This window comes from Vanacampus margaritifer, chromosome 11, assembly GCF_051991255.1.
Source record: "Vanacampus margaritifer isolate UIUO_Vmar chromosome 11, RoL_Vmar_1.0, whole genome shotgun sequence".
Classification (NCBI taxonomy): Eukaryota; Metazoa; Chordata; class Actinopteri; order Syngnathiformes; family Syngnathidae; genus Vanacampus; species Vanacampus margaritifer.
The window spans coordinates 20,339,277-20,363,245 of record NC_135442.1 but is presented as its reverse complement, the minus strand read 5'-3'; the positions used below and the strand labels follow the sequence as shown (position 1 = coordinate 20,363,245).

The 23,969-nt window shown below is 38.9% G+C and overlaps 1 protein-coding gene across 3 annotated transcripts in view; it reads left to right on the top strand.

The window, feature by feature from the left end:
• kalrna (kalirin RhoGEF kinase a) overlaps nt 1-23,969 on the top strand; it is a 138,971-nt gene that overhangs the window by 9,969 nt on the left and 105,033 nt on the right. The gene's annotated exons all lie outside the window — the stretch shown is intronic.

Here is a 23,969-nt window from a genome sequence, read left to right as displayed (position 1 = left end):
TGTACGCTGTCATCACAGACAATGCAGTGGTGCTGAGGAGAGAGCAGGGAATCCCTCCCTCCATCCATCCCTTTGTCTCCCGCCTACACACCCACTGGCAGATGGGTGTGAAGAAGTGTGTGTGTGTGAGTGTCAAGCAGACACAAGTGCTTCTTATGTGGATTAGCCCTTATTACCCACCGGGGGACGAGTGAGAGTGTTAAATAGATAAATACAAAGAAAGGACTTCCTATCCTCTTCCTCCCCCTCCTTCTTCTCTTTGTCTGCTCTCTTTCCGTAAAAGCTTCCTTCTCTCCACACACACATGCAGCCATATGGTGTGTGCGCGTGTGTTAGTGTAATGAGCATCTGTTTTCAATGTAATCGATCACAAAGAAATCTGGTGTGTGCGTACGTGCTTGTGTGTCACTAGCCGATTAGCAGTGCTAGCTAATCGACGCTGATGTTATTAACCGCTGGGAGCAGGTGTGTGCATGTGACCTGTCACATGATGCTTTTATTTTTGATTGACAGCTAATGGATAAAAGCCACACATGATTACATCAACCCTAATCACCTACAGTATACAAAATAAAAAAAATATGCTGCTGCCTTAATCCTGACCTACAGGTTTTTTTTTAGATATGAGCTGTCATTCAGATAATTTTTTTCAGTTCAAGTAGACTGTGAAACTAAACCTAAAACTAAGAGAAAGGGGACCTGTGTTGAAATTTGGGGGTTGATGATGAAGTTTTCAAAAATATAAATTTTTAAAATTTTATTAGGTTATTTCATGCTTCACAACCATTATGCATAAAACAATTGGACTTGTTTAATAATGTGGAACAACATCCAAGAGTAATATTCCTTTAATTCAGCCAGTTTGGTACTAATGCTGCATTCATAGAAGGTGGGAAGTCGGACATATCTTACTTGGAATCTCCCAGTTCCGACCTCAAAGTGTTTGAGCAATACAACAAAGATGGCTGATTCTGATAAATTGTTTGTTGTTCTGGTTAACACAGTCAGTCAAAAGAATCACGTTGGGTTACATAAACCCACATTTACATTTACATTTGAATAACAAAATTAATGTTATGATAAATAAATAGATAAATATGTTTATTTTATAAATTTTGTTTTGCCGTTCACGGTCTTTGACTCACCTTTGGTTCACCTTTGTCGAGTGACGTCCGATTTTACGCGGTTGGTGAAGTCGTGGTCCTTCATTTTTTTTCTGACTTGGCAACTCAGATTTCCGAGTTCAATGTGGAGTTCCCGTGCATACTTCCTGATATGAAGTCAGAAAAGTCCGACTTAATCCCACCTTCCTCGAATGCAGTACAGTTATCAAACCTGTCTGAGATATTGATTTCAACTGACAGGTAAAATATACAAAAACGTACCCAGAAAAACTGCTGTTTACTTAAATCCTATATGCACAATAATCTCGTTTCCAGTCTTTGTGCAGGTTTTTTTTTCGGCCCGTTGGGATTGACGTTACAAAAATGGGCCTTGAGTACAAGACAAGAATAGAAAATGAGGTTTCTAGCCGAGCCTCACCAAGTGCGGGGAACCCATCACAAGTCATTTCTCCCTCTAACCGGCTCATCCCAGCAATCTCGTCTTGACCATTGAGAGCATGCCTTGAACACAAATACACGGTCGCGCACATGCACACACATGACCAAACACAAACACGCTGTCTAAATAGAGCTTGCATGAAAACGACAGCATGCTTGACCCTGCGTAATTACTCTCCATCATTCATTTAAGTGTGTGTGTGTTTGTGATAGCTCCCCAGTGGCTGGCTGAGTAGATAAGAATCCTTGAAGCCCGTTAGACCCGACCGAGCACCATTTAGTTGATGTCCAACACTCTTCAGTCTTCTATCACATACAGTAATTGTGTATTTCCTCTTACAAGAAAATCAGGATTTAAGTGAATTTTATTTATGTTTGTTTATGACATTTTAAACTCATGTTTTTTTCCCCACCATACAATTTGCTAGCAAATCCACACAGCTTAAAGAAATGGCAAGTAGTAAAGAGCACAAATTTACATCGAATTCCTCATTAGCTAGCAGGCTACTTGCTAGTTCATAGAGGATAACATGCAAAAGGAAAAATAGGAACTGTTCTGAGGAGAATGGTTACATCGTGACTCAAAGGACAAAAATAGAAAACATATTCTTCAAGTAAAATTGACAAAGCTTCTTATGTATGTTTGTTTATACCTATCAATCCACGTCCTGATTAAGGAGAATGATTTAAGATATTTAGAATAGACTGACTGATCACTACTGATTTCTATGTAGTAAAAAGAAATGGTAAGATGATGTGTGTTGACTTTTTGGGGCATTGATTTCACAGGTGACTAATGTTTAAGCCTTGGTCGGCATCTCTTGTTGGCCCGTACTACCGAAGCCACTTGTCAATAAACGTGTGTTGTATTACAAATTAGGTTGATTCATTGTCACAGCTTTGGGTTGTCTTTGTGTGCAAGCATGAACATTCTCCAATTTTTTAAACAAATGGAGAGTTGATGAAATCCTGTTCATGGGTTCCACTTGGAAGAGATTAGGCTACGTTCACAATTGAGCTGCAGTGTGAATGTAGTCAGAGTCTAGAAATAGAACAGAGAGATCTAAGCTATAATATGCTGTCATGGTGGTTCAAAGTGTTACCAATTAGGTTTTGGTGCTTTTGAGTTTTAGTGCGGTTTGAATTACGAGCCGCCACATAGCTTGTTGCCAGTGCTAATTGGTGCGTTATCCCGAGGTATGCCACTAGCAAAAGGCTTTATTGACTACTCTGAATCAACAAGGAAATGACGCTTGTAGTGAATATGTGCTGATGAGTGTGTGTTATGGAGAGAGTAGCATGTGTTCTTTATAAAATTTGACCACAAATTAAATGTAATTATTTGTGTCTTTTGCACGTTTACAAGTTAAAGTTATGGTCTGCTAACGACTGCTCATTAGGAAGTGTTAGCACTCGAGGACATACTGATGCTAATAGCTACATTTGTTGTCAGTCTCACGAAAGATGGCACAAATATAAACTTTTAATTTTTAAAATAAGATATTCTAATGGAATATTGCAAAAAGGTATGATGCACAATATAATTGGGAGGTAAATTTGTTGTTTTGAATATGAACCACAAAATAAATAAAAAATCAAATTATATATGCATATATAGTGCTTTATAAGCCTATAATATATATATGTATGTATGTATATATATATATATATATATATACAGTATATATATATATATATATATATTGTATCGTACCACATCTATCGAGATACTTATCAAATAGTCTTTTATTGGCGAGTGCACTGCACCCCCCTATTTTCTATTCCGCTTTACCAGGGGCGCAGCTGTGCCGGTGTTGGTACCAAATCTGATCAGGTGGCCAGATCGACTCGGGGGTCCTGCGCTTGTTGATTGCATCTAGCTATATGATTGGTTGGAAATTGGCCGGATGACGTTGAAGATTGTGATTGGCCTAAACAAACATTTTTTTGCGGAAAAAAAAGCTTTATTTTGAAACACAAAGCATTGCAACATATTGATGCAACAGCCAGGGGGAGACAAACAAAAGGTTTCACTGGAGTGGGATAGGAATTCTTTGGAGAAACAGACAAATTTTACGGCTAAATTAAACATTACCTCTCAAAATCGACTAGTGCTTCCAAAAGTCCTGAAAGGTGCTTCATATAGTGTATGGTATAATGTCAAAATGTTTTGACTCTATGGTTGTCGGTCACTGCCTTTGATTAACATTTGTATCAATAGATATATAGATAGTAGGGGTGTAAATCTCTCCAATTAAGACGATTCGATACGCATCTCAATACGTGGGGTGCGATCCGATACAAGGACGGTTTGATTTAAAATGGAACGGTTCGGTTCGATTCAATAGGATTGCGATTCGATTCGGTGTAGCGGTGGAACGATTATTTGATTACTCAACAATTAGTCAATTAGTTTGTGTTAGAAAAGCTTCTTAAATTTAAAATGTTCTAAATCTTGTAATTTGCACATTTGCAAACATCTGCTTTTATTTAGGAAAACAGTAAGCAACATTTTTGCACATGTAATGTTCTGACATGTTACAGAATTAGTCACTATCCGTCTTTTAAAATGCTGTTTTAACATGCATCTGCATAATAAAATACTACAATCACAAGTTGTAACTACTAATGAATATCTTTTTCATAGTGCCATCTTACTAAATGTAAACTAATTAACTTAAAACAGTTATACATCAGTTACTTTCTATTATGTTTAGTGTTTACTCTTGTGACAGTTCCTGTATATTACCCTACATGGAGTGAATAAGTTGATGTATACTTAACACTTGTCAAGGTTCTTCTTGTGAAAAAATAGCTGAACTTGAACATCACGATGATGTCACCTATCATATTCCATTATAAGTAATGAGGGCTGGCACTTTGTTGCTGCGTTTCACTCAACACATGCTTATTGTTTTTTTCCTGTGTGTGACTTTTAAAAACAACTCACTATGGCGTGATTGTCACAACAGGAATCTAGTTGCACATCTTATCAGGGGCGCTAATTCTCATTCTCCACAACGCAGTATGGCTTAAGTCTTTAACAATAAACCGGGTTATTAAGGTCATTATTACCCTTCCTCTGGTCGAGTTGTGGGTGTTTCAGTTGGAAGAAGTCCTCTCTCGTTTGAACACCGGCTCCATGCCATCTAATCAAGCGTGTACGTACATCTGCCGCACTCGCGGTTGACAGTCTGTAAATGTCACATAACTGCGACAAGTCTGGCGTGACTTTTTTTCCCCACACACGCACAAACAAACACGGTCTCACGGGCGAAGTCTCGCGTGACTTAGAGTCAAGGAAATGCAGTTTCAACAACTCGCTTGTGAATAATATTTTCATTCATCCATGATATTTCATTCTCATTGAATCAATCGCAACTGGACTGTTTTGGTTGTTTTATAAAGCAGTTTTGAGCAGCTGTATCAGCAACGTAAAACCGATTTATAACGTCTTGACCGGGCCATCGGCCGGTTCAAGCTATTTTTAGACGGATTCATTAGTCCGTGTGCCGGCGTACTCGCATCGTTAAATTCAAAACCGAATTTCCGGTTTAAATCGTTTTTTTTGTTACAGCCCTAATATATATATATATCCAATAAATACATAATCCCAGACTTCACATGACAAATAAATCAAATTATCTATAGACTCAAATAATTTTCACACAATAATTTGCCACTAAGTTTGTTGCTATCAATAACAGTATATATTTTTTATTTTTTTTATTTTACACATTTCAGGATAATTTATATTGGTCTAACAAATTATAGTGAAAGAGGCACATCATAAACCAAATGAACGGAAGAATTATCAATACACCATTCAAAAGGGGTTTACTGTATTTGTATGGCGTTCGGAAAGGTTAAGGAAATTTGAAGAATATAGCAAATAGCCTATCAATTTAGATTTATGGGTATTTAAAGTTAATATATACTGTACAATTAAAACCCTCTCAAAATTACAGTAATTCTCTGTTCTCTATGGAGACAAATGTTTGAGTAGAGTGAAATCAACAAATGGAAATAAAGTCGCGAGGAAGCACAGGCAATGTTCTTTGTCCGAATAGTGTTGCCGTAGTGTTACATCATCAACAGGTGCGCGCAGGCCCCTGAGCCGATCTGAACACCCGAGTACCGTAGATCCGGTAACTCCACTACACTCCATATATACAAACAACCATTAACATTCACAGTTCACACCTATGGACAATTTAGAGTCTTCACATCACCTAACATGCACGTTTTTGCAACTGTAGTACCTGGAGAAAATCCAAACAAGCACGGGAAGATCACAGGAAGGTCTGAGTAGAATCCCAAACTTCTGAAATGCATTAAGCACTGGTGCTGCCCTCGCATTTTCAACCTTTTTAGGCCTTATTTGTAAAATGTTTAAAAAAATATGAATTCATGGTACACACAATCAGACAGAGAAGGTAATGCTTTACTGTTCAATTGCATGTGGTAATTAAATTTAAAAAATCAGCAAAACCTATCATTCATTATACTGTACTTTTCTCATATATTTTTGTCAGTTTTGGGCTCTCCTAGTGGGGAGGGATCACTTGGCTTGTGGAATTTGGACCTTGAGCATGATGCTCTAGTAACCTCCATCTCCCCTAATGACGAAGTCAGAAGTGTAATTGCTGGCAAATACAATCACATGGAAGAAAAGCAGTGGAGCGACAAAAGAGGATGAATACATGTCTTGATTGGTTGCAGACCAAAATACGTGCAGCATGTTGCTCCATCTGAAAATAGCCAAACCTTCCTCGAGCTGTTCCATTCTGGGGAGAAAAACAACAACAAAATCAGTCACAAATCAGGGGAGGTCAAATATGTGAGAAACAAATGCAGGAAGAAAATTACTTTGCAAAAGAGTCAGAATCATTTTGAAATTGTCAACAGCTGCTTGCAACTTGCTTGCTAAACTTAAAGAAGTTTTATAATTTAAACTTCACTGAAATTTCAATGCTGATCTGAATTAACAGCGATTATTTTTTATGCGCAATAGGGATAAGGAATATTGAAACCCCACAATTAAAATTAATTAGAATTGGATTGGGGGGAAAAACACAGAAAAAAAATCTGCCTGTCTATCCCGATAGCACATTTAAAATGACTTCATTAAAAAAATATATATTTATGGATTTCTTTGAATATTGTGACTCTTCCTTGAAGATCACAAAATTTGATTGCAAACTTTTGGTGTTGGCTGGGTATTAAGGAAAAATGAGCTTCCAGGATCAAACTAGCATGGTAGTGTAGAGAGGCAAAAAAGACCATTGTGAGATTCTTGAATGAATTTTGGATGAGTATCATTAAAGCATCAAACGGCGACACGTTGTTGCCAGAATATCTGCAAGATCACAGCATAAATGCGCACTCCTCGACCTGCTCATAGCCCGGATGAATGTTTCCACTCGCGCTCGCTCTGTTCTATTAATACGCTACACCCAGCCAGGTTCTGTCCGCTCAATTACTGCCTGACACATATGTTCCCCTGCATGTGCGTATTGGCTCAGGTTGACTATGCTTTCATCCCAAATCAAATGCAGGATTAGAAAGAAATGAAGCCAAGACAAAAGAATGGAGGAAAAGGCTGAGTTACATGACAACACAAAGACATACAAAGGAAGAAGATGGATGAAGGCCTGTTGAACTGGGCCAAGATGATTCATTCATTCATTTACTCACGTTTGGAAAATGAATGAAAATTGTTTGGCTTTCAAATGCACACACCTGTGCTGCAGTATGATGCTGCAAAATGCTGGTGGTTATGATGGAGTGCTTGCCAGCTGACATACGCACACACACAATCACACTACACAACGGTACATTCCCTATGCGCTTCAAATGCACCATATTAACATCACATTTAATGTTTTGTACAATCTAATGAGACATATTTACATCGTATTTGATGGTCTCTGCACCGCTAATGGACCACTTTTACCTCATATGTAATATCACTGAGACAATATTAATCCAAATCATAATACATGTCCAGCCATCCATTTTCTATACCATTTATCCTCATTTGTTTTGGTGACTTGTATAAGAAAAAAATCGCCCACAGTCTTGTTCACATTCAAACCTACGCACATTTTTGAGTCTTCAATGAAATTAGTAAGTATGTTTTTGGAATAACGAAGGATGAGAAAACTCACGCTAGGATGGGGAAAGCATGCTAACGTGAGTTTTCTCATCAGATGATGGCCAGAGCTGACATTTGAACCCTCAAACCTCAGAATTGGGAAGCAGACGTGCGAACATTTTTATCAGTGTGCTAAACCATAGTACATGTAATTCACCAAATACAACTCAACCAAAATATACAATTTTTTTACTTTTTAATTTACAGATCTAAAAATCCTTCCACATACACAATATCACCATTTCTCTCAAAGATTGTTCACAAAGCAGTTTTGTTCTGTGATAGTGAGCACTTCTCCTTTGCCGAGATAGTCCATCCCACCTCACAGGTTTGCCATATCAAGATGCTGATTAGACACCATGATAAGTGCACAGGTGTGCCTTAAGCCCCGTCCAGACGGAAGCAAAGCCGGCTTCGTTCCTCAAACAAACTTGTACGCACAGAAGCATTTCAAGACTTGCATGTGTCCAAAAGAAGACGCTGAGGACGTTTAACGGCTGTAATGTATATGCCAAGTCTGGACTGGCGCTGTAGCGCAGCCACAAAGAGTTAACGGAAAGCGTAGAAGACGAATCAGTGAAGAGGACGAACACTTTTTTTTCGAACTTTATTTCAATCTACAGAACAAACATGGCTTTGCATGTATCGAAACAACATGAAAAAGACGAACACAGGAGAAGTGACAATGGCGGGTGATTCAAGTACAACACCGCTTGTTGAACGTGAGAATAAAGAAGCAAAATATTTAGCTGCAAAAGCATAAGCAAGCTAAGGAGGCTGCGCAAAACGACTACGACACGGCCATCCGCCATTGTTGTTGACAGACTGACGGTTCAGAATTGGCGCACTTGTCATCAATCTGCGGTTTTATGAAATTAGTGGATCAATGATTAAAAGATGCAACCAAATTTCTATTAGTTGAATTTTTTTTTCACTTTTATGTTAACATTTTATTGTCTATTTTGAAAGATATAAAATTTGCGATTAATCATGTGTTAATTATTGAAGTTGTGCGATTAATTATGAAAAAAAAATGTAATCGCCTGATAACCCTACTTTTATCCAAACTTTTCACAAAGCAGACAACACTTTGGGAATTCTCAATGATGGAATGAACCCAGAATAAAGTACAAATACAGATTAAAAACACAATAACTTCCAATGTCCGCCACCTCCACAAACAAACCAAACTGCATCTGTCCTTTTTACACACATACATACACACGCACACATTCCACGTTTGACCACTGCGTCTAAGTTTTTCCTCTCCACGGACAGCTGTCGTCTGCACGCTGAAAGTGGATCTAGCGGGCGAGAGACAAAGACGCAAACAGAGCGAGTGAGTGAGAGCGTTTCATCTGATAGCTGCAACACGTGTTCCGTGTTTTAATGTTCACTTCCTTTAGGCAGGCACCTATATGGCATCCTCTTGACCTCTGACCTCACTGCTTAATTGAGCCCACATGTGTGTACACAGTGAATGCTTGTGTACATGCTGGGTCCTATTTTTGTTGACGGGCGCACGTGCGCTTGGCGTAAAAACGGGGGCATTTTCATATTCGTGTCGGGGCAATTCTAGTGTACTATTGTGGGTACCAGATGTGCTCGGCCTGCGCGCCTTCCTATGATGTCACATTACGGCAGCTCCAATTCACCAACAAAAATTAACATTTCTTTTTCTCCGTTCACCTTGCTCATTTGTCTCCAAACAGACAACACAGACAGTTACATTTGGATGATTGTTTTAAATGCGTCGCTTCTGCTTCCGCTCCGACATTTCATGTCCGCTGTCATTACCCGATATGATTGGGCTGTAAGATTTAATATATGTACTGTACAGGCCAAACGTTTGGACACACACACATCTCATTCAATGTGTTTGTTTTAATTCGAATTGCTATTTACATTGTAGATTCTCGCTGACAGCATCAAAACTAAGAATGAACGCATGTGGAGTTAAGTACTTACCCAAAAAAAAAAGGGGGAAATAACTGAAAACATGTTTTAGATTAAATTTTTTTTCAAAATAGTCACCCGTTGCTCTGATTACTGCTTTGCACACTCTTGGCATTCTCACCTCTGGGAACTCATTCAATACTGTTGGAAAACCATTTCAGGTGAAGCTCATCGAGGGAATGTCAAGAGTGTGCAAAAAAATCATTAGAGCAAAAAGTGACTATTTTGAAGAAATGAGAATATAAAACATGTTTTCAATTATTTCACTTTTTTTAAGTACATACCTCCATGTGTTCATTCACAGTTTTGATGCCTTCGGTGAGAATCTACAATGTAAATAGTCATGAGAATAAAGAAAATGCATTGCATGAGGTGTGTCTAAACTTTTGGCCTGTACTATGTATAAAGTCCACATTTTCCCTCTGAATAACCAAAACCATCCTTACTCCTGCGACTTTTTTTTTTTTACGCGATTGCGTCTCTGGTTTGGGATGTAGAGCGCTACCAGTGAGCTAAAATTCTAGGACCTTATTTGAACACTGGTGAGGTAGTTTAATAGGTGACTTATGTGTTCTTAATTTTTTTAAATAATTTTTTTTATATATAACAAGAACATGCACGCACAAAACGAGTGTTGTTCCGATACCGTTTTTTGGCCTCCCGATATGATACCGTACCGAAAAAACTGTCCTCCCATTGGTTCAGAGCATTCACGGGCCAATAGGATATCTTGGCTCGGCATGCAGTGAACATGTCAGACATCAGTGAATGTCATACACAAGCAATACACAAGATGCTGCATCCAAAGTCCTATATTAGCTTTGGATCTAATAGTATCGGCATGTTACTTGTTAGTACTTGCTGATGCCGATACCACTGTTTTAATGCAGTATCGGGGCTTTGTTAACATCAGCTCTCAATGTAACGACACACTTCACTTACATGCTGGAGGGAAGCCAACAAGACAAACTACTTCCGTTCAGTCCGTCAAAACCAACATTCCCACCTGGAACTCCCTCATTCTCCCAAAGTTCCGTCAATACAACGTCATCTCACGGCGCATATTATAAAAGAAGAGCGGATGGAAACGGGCACAAGTCGCATGTCCGTTTTGTGCATTTTCACAAAATTTGCATACAAATTTGGATGGAAACCTGACTAATGTCTCTCTCCTTGTAAATGTTACATTATTTTCACTTCTGTGGCAGTACGACTTTAAAAGGACCATATTTCGTATAAAAGGGTTGGGCTACCTAGAAAATTATCAGGCTTCCTCAATTTCCCATGTTAAGAGTCCGGTTAGCTACTTAGCCTGGCCGGCTAAATCTCAGACCTGCCCACCCCCCTCGGGATCAACTTGTGACCAGTCCGCGGTCTACCAGTCACGGAAACAACACGGCACCTCCCATTTGTCCCGCAATAAAAAACGGACAAACCATACAGGATGTGAAAAAGTGCGCATGTTTGGTCAAAGAGGACATGGTCACCCTAGTTACACGCCGTCTGCGCACATGCCAATTTAGTGACAAAAGTAGACTTTAGATCAGCTCTGAGGTGGTCTAAACTGTGGCGCAGGTGGGTTTGATGAAGGCGCAGGCAGACAGATTTTGTGCTCTGTGTTTGATGTGACTGTATTTGTGCATGTTCATGTGCGCGTGACGCACGATCGAGGACGCAAGGCGGACTTCAATTGCCCACTTATGACCGACTACATCATTTGCAAGAGGAGATCTTGCATGCATACGTCAATCTCCTGCTCAGAGCCAATCAAGTTAGTTTCTGCTTCCCCAATGTCCACGACTGTGTCTGCCTCGACTGCATTCATTTTAAAGGAAATGAGAGCTGCTTTGATTGGCCCCGAGTCGGCAGTGTTCCATTCCACAATGGTGCAAACGATGGGGAACGCCCCTTTCTACCTTCGCTGGTTTTACTGAAATACCAAAAACTCCACCAATGAGTCTTTGCGCTAGACTTGCGCTGTTCTTGAAAATAAGGCCCAATACTGTATGTGTAGAAGTGAATAATTACATTCTGTTGAGATGTTCACAGGCGATGGATCAAACATGAATAGCGGGTATTTAATGCACTTTATGTGGCTTATGTGATACTGGAGTGTTTATCTTGCTCATCCCAAGGTTAAAATGAATACTGACTAATCACTGTGGGAGCACTCTATTATATTTGTGTGTGTGTTGTGCTGAGTCAGCAGCATCCAGATGGCATCCCTGTGTGTGGTTCGAGCGTCGCTCAAATGACTTCACCCTGCACCATCAACGCAACACACTCCCACCATCCGCTATTGACGCTTAATGTGATTGGCGCAAGCTGAATGACTCACACGCTCTCAACGATAAGAAGAGTGGAGCAAAACGCGTGATACAAAAACACACACACAAGGTTGTCGTGGGTTTAGAGGGCCGTTGAGAGTTGTTGTGTTGGTCTGCATTTAAGGAAGCGCGTAACTGTGCATGGATGGCAACCTTGAGGGTTTAATAGGAGGAAGAGACCATTGTTATTGTCTTTCTTTGGAAACATAAGTCGGTGCCAGCCTGACACAATAGATAGATGGATGGATAGATGGATAGATAGATAGATAGATAGATAGATAGATAGATAGATAGATAGATAGATAGATAGATGTGTTAAGAGTTTGTCCCCGGCTACACTCTACTTTTGAAGCAAATACCTAGAGAGCTCAACTTCTGGCTAGTTTACGTTATCGCCTTTGGCAGTACGTCAAACATTTGAAACAGGATCGCAGTGCAAACGTAACTCCCAGCTTCTTGCATGCTCTTTGGATCAAGGCAAATAACAACAAATGCCATTGGTGTTTTACAGTTTAATAACTCAGACTGCTCAGACTGATACAATTTTATAAAAGGGGAAGATTCAAGACGTTATACAAAACATCACACAAAAAGTAAGGACATTTGTGTTTGGTAGATTATTTCTTTGTTGCAATAGTGCTGTTTTGCCGATAAATCATACTCATCACACACTACCTCTTTCTCTTTTGTAAGGAATTTGTGGATGCATTTGTGGGATGAGCAAATCCTCACTGCCATTGCCTAACGGCTTTTGCTGTTCTTGCTTTTAGCTTTTGGTACCCCTGGGTGAGCTCGGGCCTTGCTACAGTGGTCAGTAGGTGCCTTCTTCAAGACTCAGCATTCCACATTTGTCTGATCTGGATAGGGCCCATGCAATAGGACAGCCACAAGCTGGTGTTTGCCGATGCCAAGTTACAGCTTTGTTTGGAGTGAGCACTAAAATAATGCTTTTTTTTTCTTTTTTTGTACCATTACATTACTGAATGTGAACCAAACCATGACCTTTAAACCAAGGAACCTACTGAATTGTGTTTTTTGGCATACTGTTACAACCCTAGGGGTGTTAAAAAAAAAAAAAATCTATTTTTTTTTTTTACCCCTATAGATGGTGCTCTTGGTTTAAATATAATGGCGATGGCACTTGATTACATTCCCACTACACCGTTAAATCAAGAGTGCCATCTAAAGGAGGAAAAAAAATATCACAAGTGCTTCATGAAGTTACGTCTGTCTGTCTGTCTGGTTAGTTGTTTAGCTAGCTAGCTAGCTAGCTGGCACCTTTAAATGAAGAGTACCATCTAGAGGAGTCAAAAAATATCACAAGTGCTTTGTAAAGCTTCATTGTCCCTCTGTCTGTTTGTCTGGTTAGCAGTTTAGCTAGCTAGCTGGCACGTTTAAACCAAGAGTGACATCTAGAGGAGTCAAACAAGTGCTTCATGAAGTTTTATTTGTCTATCACTACTGATTAGTATCTTCAAATTTTTGAGAGAGAATTTATTTTCACAATTATCGACTTATAGATTCATATCGTGATTAATCGAATCAAATTGTGACCTATGAATCGTGATACGCCAGGTACTGGTCAATTCACACCCCTATACACCACCAATACTAGATATCATAGATTGATACCATAAATAAGTGCCATTGATGCCATAGACATACGTATGTCATTGATACCATAGTCAAAATATTATAGTTCGATCCCATACTGCTCTTTATTGTTCCTGCAGTATGTTTGTGACCCGGGTGTGATGCCTGGCAAGCACTTAAATGTACCAAGTACTGTTTCTCTTTGTGTGTGTCCACATGCATGTGTGTGTGTGAGATCAGTGTGTGGTTTGTTTTATGTAGAAGACTGATGGATGTGGTTTTCCTCTGTAGGGAAAACTGGAGCCAAGACCATTAATGTTTGTGTGTGCATGTGTGTGTGTGTGTGTGTGGCAGGAAACTGTCACACTGAGCTTGGAGCATTAAAAGTACATTCACGTTTTGTAATATGTTATAATGTTTAAGAAATGAATTATCCTGCATGGAGGTATCCATTTGGTTTCTTGGGATTAAAACCACTGTCATCACCATTGTGGAATTCTGATTCATTATCATGCAAAGATATACACAAAATAGCTCCCATCGCTTTGAATTCCACCACATGGAAACTTTTATCATCTGTGAATTGATTTATACGCACTCACTTATTTAACTCATTGACCGGCACGAGAAGGTCAAAATATGTATTAGAAACAGCTCTTTGACTCAATATGATGCAAACCATGCATAGATATGTTGATGAATGAAGACCTCTGACAATGTCAATCATAAGTGAGCATAATTTTTTGTACTGAATACAGCTCTTGAAATTGAAAATACTATGTTCCGTGTACCGAATGAACTGACTGATGAGAACAGGGCTTCATGTTTGTTAACACTAGCACAAAAACATTTGCATGAGCACATAGCGTAATGTAAGTTGTTAGTAAGGTGGAACCTCTAAAGTTGATTGTCCCAAATCATGTTTGAATTACGTCTTCATCATTTAAAACAGTAGTTCCTAACATTGTTGGAGGTACTGAACCCAAACAGTTTCCTATGCATATTCACCAAACCCTTTTTTATTGAAAAACAAACTGTTATTTTTAATATATATATATATATATATATATATATATATATATATATATATATATATATATATATATATATATATATATATATATATATATATATTATGTTATTACTCTGTGTTTTTTTATTAAATGCAATATTATAGAGTGCCATTTTCCTCATTAAAAAAAAGCGGGAGGGTACTGAAAGGGCTTAATTTTATTTCCATTCATTTCACTGGGGAAACATGATTTTTTTTTTTATTGATTTTTATATTTGGGAGTTTTGAGCATGGCCACATAATCAATTAAACGTATATTGTAAGGCACCACTGTATTGTTAATTAACTATTTTCCATGTAATATAAGAAGATGGTAGCGGACGCACAGTATGTTAATATTGTCTGCAATTATACATATCACAATTATGTTGTTGTGAATAATTTATATTGGTTCGACTGTCGTCTGAGCTAGTGGATCATCATCCTGCGAGGCACACCATAGGGAGACCAGGACCAGCTGTGCCACCACGTGACACAATCTGACACCTCAAATTATTGTTCTATGTACATCTATTATCATTGTTCTTATTATATTCAATTTCTATACATATGTATATTAATGTAATGTAGATTTTAATTGGAAGCATAGAGCTCCAGATGATGCTTTAAGTTTTAAATACATAATGGTACAAAGTTTCCTGGTGAACATAATAGGTGACACCGTTTTGCATTCTTGCATGTCAACAGAGTCTCTGATTCAGTAGGCCACCTCCTGTCACCGTGGCAACACACAAGTTCTGGCAGCCGGTTGTCGTGGCAGCTGTTTCTAGGCTGCGCGCTGCCTCACCTGTCGCCCTCGAAAGACATGTAGACGCGCACACACACACACACACACAGTCGAATGGGGATGTATTATTTTTTCTTAAGTGCCACGTCAAAATGTCCAAACAGTCAAAGTTGACTTGACATGCACACACACGCCCCTAAAATGTAGTAGTCCGAACGTCATCAGTGTGCTGATATCATTATGTGAGCAAAATTTGAATGCTGGAAACTAACCACGATATCCTGATGCACTATGGGTAAAATGCATTGGCAGTTCTCTTAGCTGTAATCCTGGGTTATCATTTGGTGTGTGTGTGTGTGTGTGTGTGCTCCTTTTCCAGGTTGTGTACGTGATGTGTGTGTGTGTGTGTGTGTATTGTGGGGGCGTCCGTGTTAATGGCTCTAGCAGGACTGCGTGTCAACCTTTAACATGGACACGTCTGGAAACATTGAGTGAGTGTGTGTGTGCGTGCGTGTGTGTGTAGTAGCAGCTACCGTGACCTTAAACCTGCAGTTTGTCATGTGAGCAGTCAGCGATAACATAAATCCCCACCACCCATCCCCACCACCACCACCCCCTCCCACACACATACATATTAGGTACACTAGCCCAATCTTATGATCTCTTGTTTAGTTTAGCCAATTCAAATATACGTACTTTTCAACATGTGGGGGCAAAACTCCGCACATGGTTGGTTTCTGTTGTGTGACCTTGACATACAAACATACACCAGAGTATGATGTTTGATTGATCATGTTTTAATTTGCTAGTTTTGTATATGCCACAAGTAGATTTGTCAAATCACCCACCAAATTTCGGCCATTGGGGGGCTCAACTGACCGACCGACTGACAGCCAGTGATTACTATTCGTCGTTCGTTGACGGGAGAAGTCAGTGCGCACAAGACTCTAAATAATATTTTTATTTTATTTTGCTGAACAGTTTTGAGGAGCAAATTTCTAATTTTGTGATTTAGCAATTTCAAGCAAATACCTAGTTAATTCAAGGAACGTAAAGCAAAGGTTTTATTAAACAATAACAAAATGACAATATAGTGAATGAACAATTATTATTATTTTTTAATATAATAAATAGTTTATTTTCCCCTAAATTCACGTTGTGTAAAGCAGCAAACTATTTTCTTGTCGGGTAGCAAAGCTAAATGGGCAAAAAAAAAACTAACAAACTGTAATATAATTTCTAGAATATTTATTGTGCAGACCTCAAAAGTCAAAATCAAAATACAGGCCTCTTTTGTGAAAACAAACAAATAACATTACTGCTATTATAATTATTTTATACTAATATACTGTAGCGAATTAGGTTATGTAAAGTGTATAGTTGTTTGACACACGTTATGTTACGTTTTGCTAAGCGATGATATTTCCAAGCGTCTTTGAATGCATCATGCGACTCGCTTTGGGGAGGAAAATGCAGATTGTTGTCTTTTATGTATTTTAGTCATTGAAAGACGAAAAGCATCTGAAGGTTTCTAAAATATCCGTTCTATTCTGTGCTGTTTTCTGGCACCCTTCCATCGGGATACTATAGGCACAATGGAAGCAGAACGAGAGAGCTGAATTAGACACAATGGACTGACTGGTGGACAGAGAAAGGCCACTCACAAATGACACAAAACAAAACAATGCTCATCTTCTTGTAGAGGGTTAAAATCAAAATACAGTAAAGCAGAGTTTAAAATATAAGTTAAAAAAAGTAAAACAGATTTTAAATTTGTATTTTACTATCGGCATAATGAAATCATTCACTCACAGCCGTTTTCACTGAAGCAACCCCCTTCTCTCCTGGCTGTTTTACTGGATCTTGATTTTGCAAGGCCCACAGAATATTGCGTTCTATTGCTATAAAAACATTGAATCTACCAAAAGAAAGATTAGAATCTCTTCTTTCATCAGGAAAAAAATATATTTCTATCTGTTTCCGTTTTGCTATTTTCCCTGGTCGATCTCTTATACTCTCCTGCCACCTGCTGGCCGTTTTTGTAATAACTATCAGTGCTTGATGCATTTTCTTCAATTCAGAGGCTGCATCAAAGCCTTCTGTATGCTCTAGTATAAAAAACACACACACACACAAAACGTATAAATACGTCTTTGGGAGCATGGCAATATTTTAAATAGAACATATTTTAAATAGAACATATTTATATGTTTTTTTAGCAAATTAGTTAAGAGGAGGACTGATAGGCCCTTTGGAAAAATCGGCCACATTTTGTGGAGCCCTCAATGTCTCTGGTAGGGCATTCTAGAGCCACGGGGCAGTGTGGAGGGTGAGTAATTCACTAAGGTAGGCAGGGGCAATTTGCTGAATGTGTTTATGGGTGAGAAGTCAGTGCTTAACCAACTGAGTTGATATGGTCATATTTGCGCCTCCTTGTCAGGACCCGGGGCAGCACTTTTGTATTCTGAATGTGGTGGAGATAACCTTTTTGAAGGCTCTTGCCGAGGAGGGATTGCAGTAATCCAAGCTGGAGGAGACAAAGGTATGAATCAACTTTTCAGCATCCAGTTAGAAAAGAGAGGGCCGGAGTTTGGCTATGGTTTCGAGGTGGTGGAAAGAAATCTTACAGAGGTGGAGGATGTGGGTATCAAATGAGAAATGCGAGTGGAGTCTGACTCCTAGGTTCGTAATGGAGGACAGGGAAATGTTATGACCAAAAATGGGGATGTTGCTGAGAGAGAGAGTGATCTGGTTTGATGTGGGTCTTATTGCTGTTTTTTTTAATTTGCCAGCCAGGCCTTCATGTTGGATCCATTTTCATCTACAATTGAGTATACAACTGAGTACCATCAGCATACACAGTGGAAAGAAATTATGTGACCTAAGGGGGATATGTAAATTGTAAAGAGAACTATACCCAGGACTGAGCTTTGTGGCAGTCCACAGGTTAATTTGTGCAGTGATGATATTGATCATCCCAGGGCCGCATGCTCGAATGAGAGGTATGACTGGAACCAGCTTAATGCGATTCCAGAGAGTCCAACCATAGTTTGGAGCCGATGTAGAAGGATGGTGTGATCCATGGTGTCAAAAGCAACTCCAGAAAAAAAGAAAAAGCAGCTGACAGGTCCTGTTGTAGGAAAAGAGATGGTGAAGCCATGTCAGCAGATGCGTACCAGTACAAACGATACAACAATGAACCAATCTACAATTTGGGGTGGACATGGGGATTTTGGTGAAAATGAATGACAATGTGAAAAAAACATGGTGGTGAAAATGAGAATGTGAATGTGTTTTTTGTAATGTGACAAATTAGTGGAAATGGCGTGGAACCATGGTGAAAAATTAGTGGAGCCGTGTGTAAAACGTGTCGGGAAACAGCGGTGAGTGGAGGAAATGTAATGGCTATGATTTCATGCTAATTACACAGTAGTTGACTACTGTGTAATAATTGATTACTCAGACATTGCCATCTGGAACCTTCTAAATTGTACATGTAGAATCATGGCAAAAACGGTGAAAATATTTTGGAAATCAGAAAAATTTGTAGAATCGTAGAAGAAACTTGAAAACATTCCTAAAACATGGTTACTTAAATAATGACAGAAATACTGGAAGCACAGTGGAAAGTAGCGAGAACGTGATAGAAATGGCTCACTGATGATGCCATATATACGTACATGCTATTTACTTAGCAGATGCAGCTATTGCAATCAAGATTTACACTGCGTAACTGTGTTGTGATGTGGTGAAAACTTGGAAACGTCATGGCTGTGATTTTCCAATTTAGGTAGCTGATGTGGCTATCGACTAGGGATGTAACGATATACAAACATCACAATATGATATCATAATATGAAGGTCACAATATGCTAATCATCACAATATTGTGGGGAGGTTGGCGTTATAAAAAAAAAAGGTCACACATTTTTTTTTTTTAAAGAGGTCATATAAAAAAACCACACAATTTGTGCTTTTGTACATAACAGCAATCCATATAAGCCACCTACAATCTCTAATAACACTTAATATCGAGGCATATACTTGCTAATGCACGCACACATTGAGTTTCTCCACGTTGACTCAGTTAACAAGCATATTACGTTCCCCTTTATCTGACCTTTAGCGTGGATTTTAAACATAGAAGGGCCAAAACATGCCTTGTGAAAATTAAACTGCACTAAAAAACTAGCCACCAGAGGGTGCTTGAACTGCACAAATGGAAACAGATGTGCTGCTTTTAATATTGTGACATGACCCATTTAATATCGTGATATCATGATATTGCCGTTATCGTTACATCCCTAGTCCCTACTATCGACATCAGAATTATTTACCCTTCAAAACAATTCTGCAATATGGAAAGGTTCGGTAAAAGATGCGGTTGAAAGATACTGAAAAAGCAGATGTGAGACATGGTTAAAACGTGATCAGACAACAGCGGCAGATCAGTAGAAACGTGGCGTTTGTTTACTCACTGAAGAATTGCATTTGATGCTTGCTGTGTGATGACAAATACGACAAAAGTCAAAGCCTGAATGTGGTGTTGGCTATTTGGTTTCTTGGCAATGATGTTTGTGTGTGTCCAGTTAATTCATTGGCCACGAGCTGTTTAGTTTAACATCCATATGCTTCTGCAATCACAGCTGTAATGTATGGCTACTGTGTACACACATGGATGGCGAAAACACATGCTGGATGAAAGTTGTGCATATGGGACAGAAGGAAAGACAAAAAGTGTAAAAAAAAGATGTGGACAAAGTATGGTAAGAACAAAAAGGTTTGATGAGAACCATAAACACAATGGTGATCAAATGCGTGGATTCAAGAGAGATGTAAGATTGAGAAAATTGTAGCTTCGACGTGAAAGCAATGGTCATTCCTGTCCTGTGGGAGAAGCGTCAGGAAGTGTGTATTTTAAGTTTACTTTACTTCCTGATGTAAAAAACTTCCACAAACACTGTCACGGTCAAAGCAAATCTCAAACTCACCATAAAAAAAAAAAATCCATTATTATTATTGCTGCTTTCTTTTGTGGTGGGAGGCACTTAACCAAACACTCAACACAACCAGCTGCTCATCTTTTTCTATCCGGCAAAAGTGCAACCATATCTTCCGTTTCACGTTACAATCATGGAATCCATGGGTAGGATTTGCCATTATTAATGCTGAACATATTTACAATTGTCAACAGTTGTTCAAATGTGTTGTTCAATCATTCAAAGTGCCCCAACAAGTGAATGCCTGAGCGTGCTAGACGCTCCAACTGGGGAAGCAGAGCACCCAGAGCATCAGGCAGTATAGATGGAAACAGTTCTCTTGGAAACAGTCTTGATTGGTTTAGAATATGTCTGCACAAAATACCAGTACCAATATCGTACCATGAATTTTAGCTGTCAAAAATGACACAATACCATAATTTCCAAATACCGGCATTTGGTATGCAAAAAAAAAAAATGCAGCACCTCAATTCTTTATAAAGACAACCTTCCAAGACACTTGCTTGAAACCAGGAATTGGGATTAGGGTTATCCATCCATCCATCCATCCCATTATCTGCCCCTTATCTCTGGCATAAGCTTTAACAGGGAAGCCCAGACTTCCCTCTCCCCAGCCACTTCAACCAACTCCTCCGGCGGGATGATATTCAATAAATCAATATGTTTATAGCAATTATTTTTGAATTAATACAAAACAAAACAAATCTAAAGTTGTTTATTTGTCAGTTATTAATTTACTGCTTTAATTAATTACAGGACTTAGCATAGCATTCCACACTCAAGTAGCTCTGTTTGTTCTCGGAGACAAATCAGACAGCTTCCTGTGTATGTTAAAATGGAAAATGAAAAAATAAAAATCTGCACACAATTTCGTTCACACTGAGACATGCATGCACACTCACATAAACCGCACACGCATGCCCTCGAACTTGCTGATGTTGGCAGCACACTCGCTTCTCACTTTTCCTTCCTTCCTTTAAAACAGAAACAGTTTTTCATTGCACATCAAATCAGATCTAATGTCAAATGACTAAGGGCAGCATGTTTGGAGTGTCGGGTCTAACTGCTGAGAATAATGACTTTGTCACTGAAATACTGTATTTCATTATATGCTTGGACAGACATTTTGTGACAGAGTTAACCAATGAATTAATCAAGTGTTGGGCGAGACGCTCAATTGCCAGTTCATCTTATCAAGACATGTTGGACAGTCATATGCTTGCAGTTTTTGGGGACAGTTTGAGGGTGAGCCTTTTTCGTTTGCACAAAAGCAAGGTCCATAAAGGCATCAGAGGTGGCAAATCCAGGTCCAAAGAGTAAAAACCCTGCCACAGTTTGGCTTTAGCCCCTGATGTTAGCTAGCTAGCTAGCTAGTTGATAGCTAGCTCCTGGAGCCAAACTGTGGCAGGGTATTTACTTTCTGGACCTGCGGCCTTATTTATAAAGCTTGCGTACGATCAAAATGAGGCCAAAACTTTGCGTACGAACATTTCTGCGGTAAAGTTGGTATTTATGGAAAACAAAATGAACGTGAATCTTTACGCGCCGCCACGTCAAGTCTGGACCTACCGTACGCAATCCGCACATTCTGAAGACATGGGAAAACAGTGACACAAACAGCTTTGTGGTGCATTTCGATTCCTCAAAAGCCATGTATCCTGGATGTTGGGTCACATTAATGTTTGTTTTGCTCCAGACTTGCTTCGATGACACAAGTACATCACGGAGCAGAAAGCACACGAATGAACTTCATTAAAAAAAAATTTACGCTCGACTTCTCTCATTGATCACCTATCTTGAAAAAGCCTCATGCAATAAATCATATGAACGACAACTAATGTGGACAAATACTGTACGTATTACATCATCGCGCGCCGCGCAAAAATTTACGCGCCTACAGTAATTTCACCCGCCCGTCAGCACGTCATTGCAGTATAAAAGGCTACATAAAACTATTATATTGACACAAGACCATACAGATTAAAATTAGCTAGAATACAGTCAGGTACAAGCATCTTTGCTATGGAGCGTGACGTTTCTCCTGCAAATAAATAAATAAATAAATAAATAAATAAAGGAAAAAAATAAGTCAATAAAGTCTGTCATAAGCGTTCACAATGCAGTCCACACAGCCGTGGTGATGTTCGATGAAGATCCATAAAAAACACATTGGGAATAACAATAGATAATAATAATAATAACAATAATGAGGTGAGCAATTGATCACCTAAATTTTGCCTCTGCAGTTGACAACTCAATTTCCCTATAGTGCATTAAGTAAAGACAATTTGTATCATACCAAATTATTATTATTATTATTATTATTATAATATATATTTTTTTATTTTTCTTTTTTTGCCGCTGTGAGCCCTGTGGCCAATAATCGCGGCCAACAGTCACGGCCTGAGGGTTTCATAATGTACATCTTTGTATTTTAATATAAATATATATATATATATATATATATATATATATATATTATTATTATTATAATTCACAAAAATGTAACCTACATCATGGTAAGGTTAGCCTTCTTTTTTGTCTTTCCCTGTCCGTCATCTTTTTTTCTTTTAATCAATTGATTTGATGATCGCCGTCACATGCTGCTTATGAATACGCAAATCCATTAATGAGTAGATTTGCATTTCCTAATATGGGGGGAAATAAGCAGACTTAGGGCGGGGAATGGCGTTGAATCAGCTGCGCACATCGGTTGGGACGTGTGGCATTTATAAAGGGAAATTGCGTGCAGGTGTGCGTATGTGTCTACGCATGGCTTTATAAATCTCATTTTTTTCTGCGTACGTGAAGTCTGGGTTTGGTTTATAAACTTTTGTACGCAGGGGCTCACGGCAGTTTTATAAATTAGGCCCCTGGATTTACCACTTGGGGTTTTACCCCCTGATGTTAGCTAACTAGCTCCTAGGGCTAAAGCAAAACTGCGGCAGGGTTTATACTTTCTGGACCTGGATTTGCCACCTCTAAAAGTCATGCTTGAATGAGTTTGCACCAATGAGCTGTTATAGAAGCAAACTGGGGTACAACTCACACATTTTCTTTGATTCTTCAAGTGTAAAAGTAGGTTAATTATAGGAAAATGGAAATATGAATAGCATAGGTAATATGCAGTTGAGCATTAATTTTAGCATTCCTAATTGCAAGTGCAAATTTACTGTTGTACTACTGGGAACGGCATTCATTGTGAGTGCACATTTTCTTCCCCAATGCAATTAGTAAAAAAACATTTTGGAAACTTTCCAACGTGTCAAGTCGTGTGACGGCAGCAGTGAGAACTCCATCTTATAATCCGAACAGGGATTTAAAAACATTCATCTTTAGCACAGCAGGAGTTGGACATTGGGTCACATCCCCCAGCCCTCATGAGAAAAAATTACAATCTTGAGAAAGTGCAAAATGATGGTGGATTACAAACCACATTCTGTGTGCAGAACTGTCCCACAACTGCTGAAGTTTCAAGTGTTGCTGTTATGAAACACAAAAATGTTGTTTGAAAGGCAATTAGAAGCAGCACGGGAAGGCTTTTTCCACTGCATTTTCAGAAAGCGCTTGTGTCA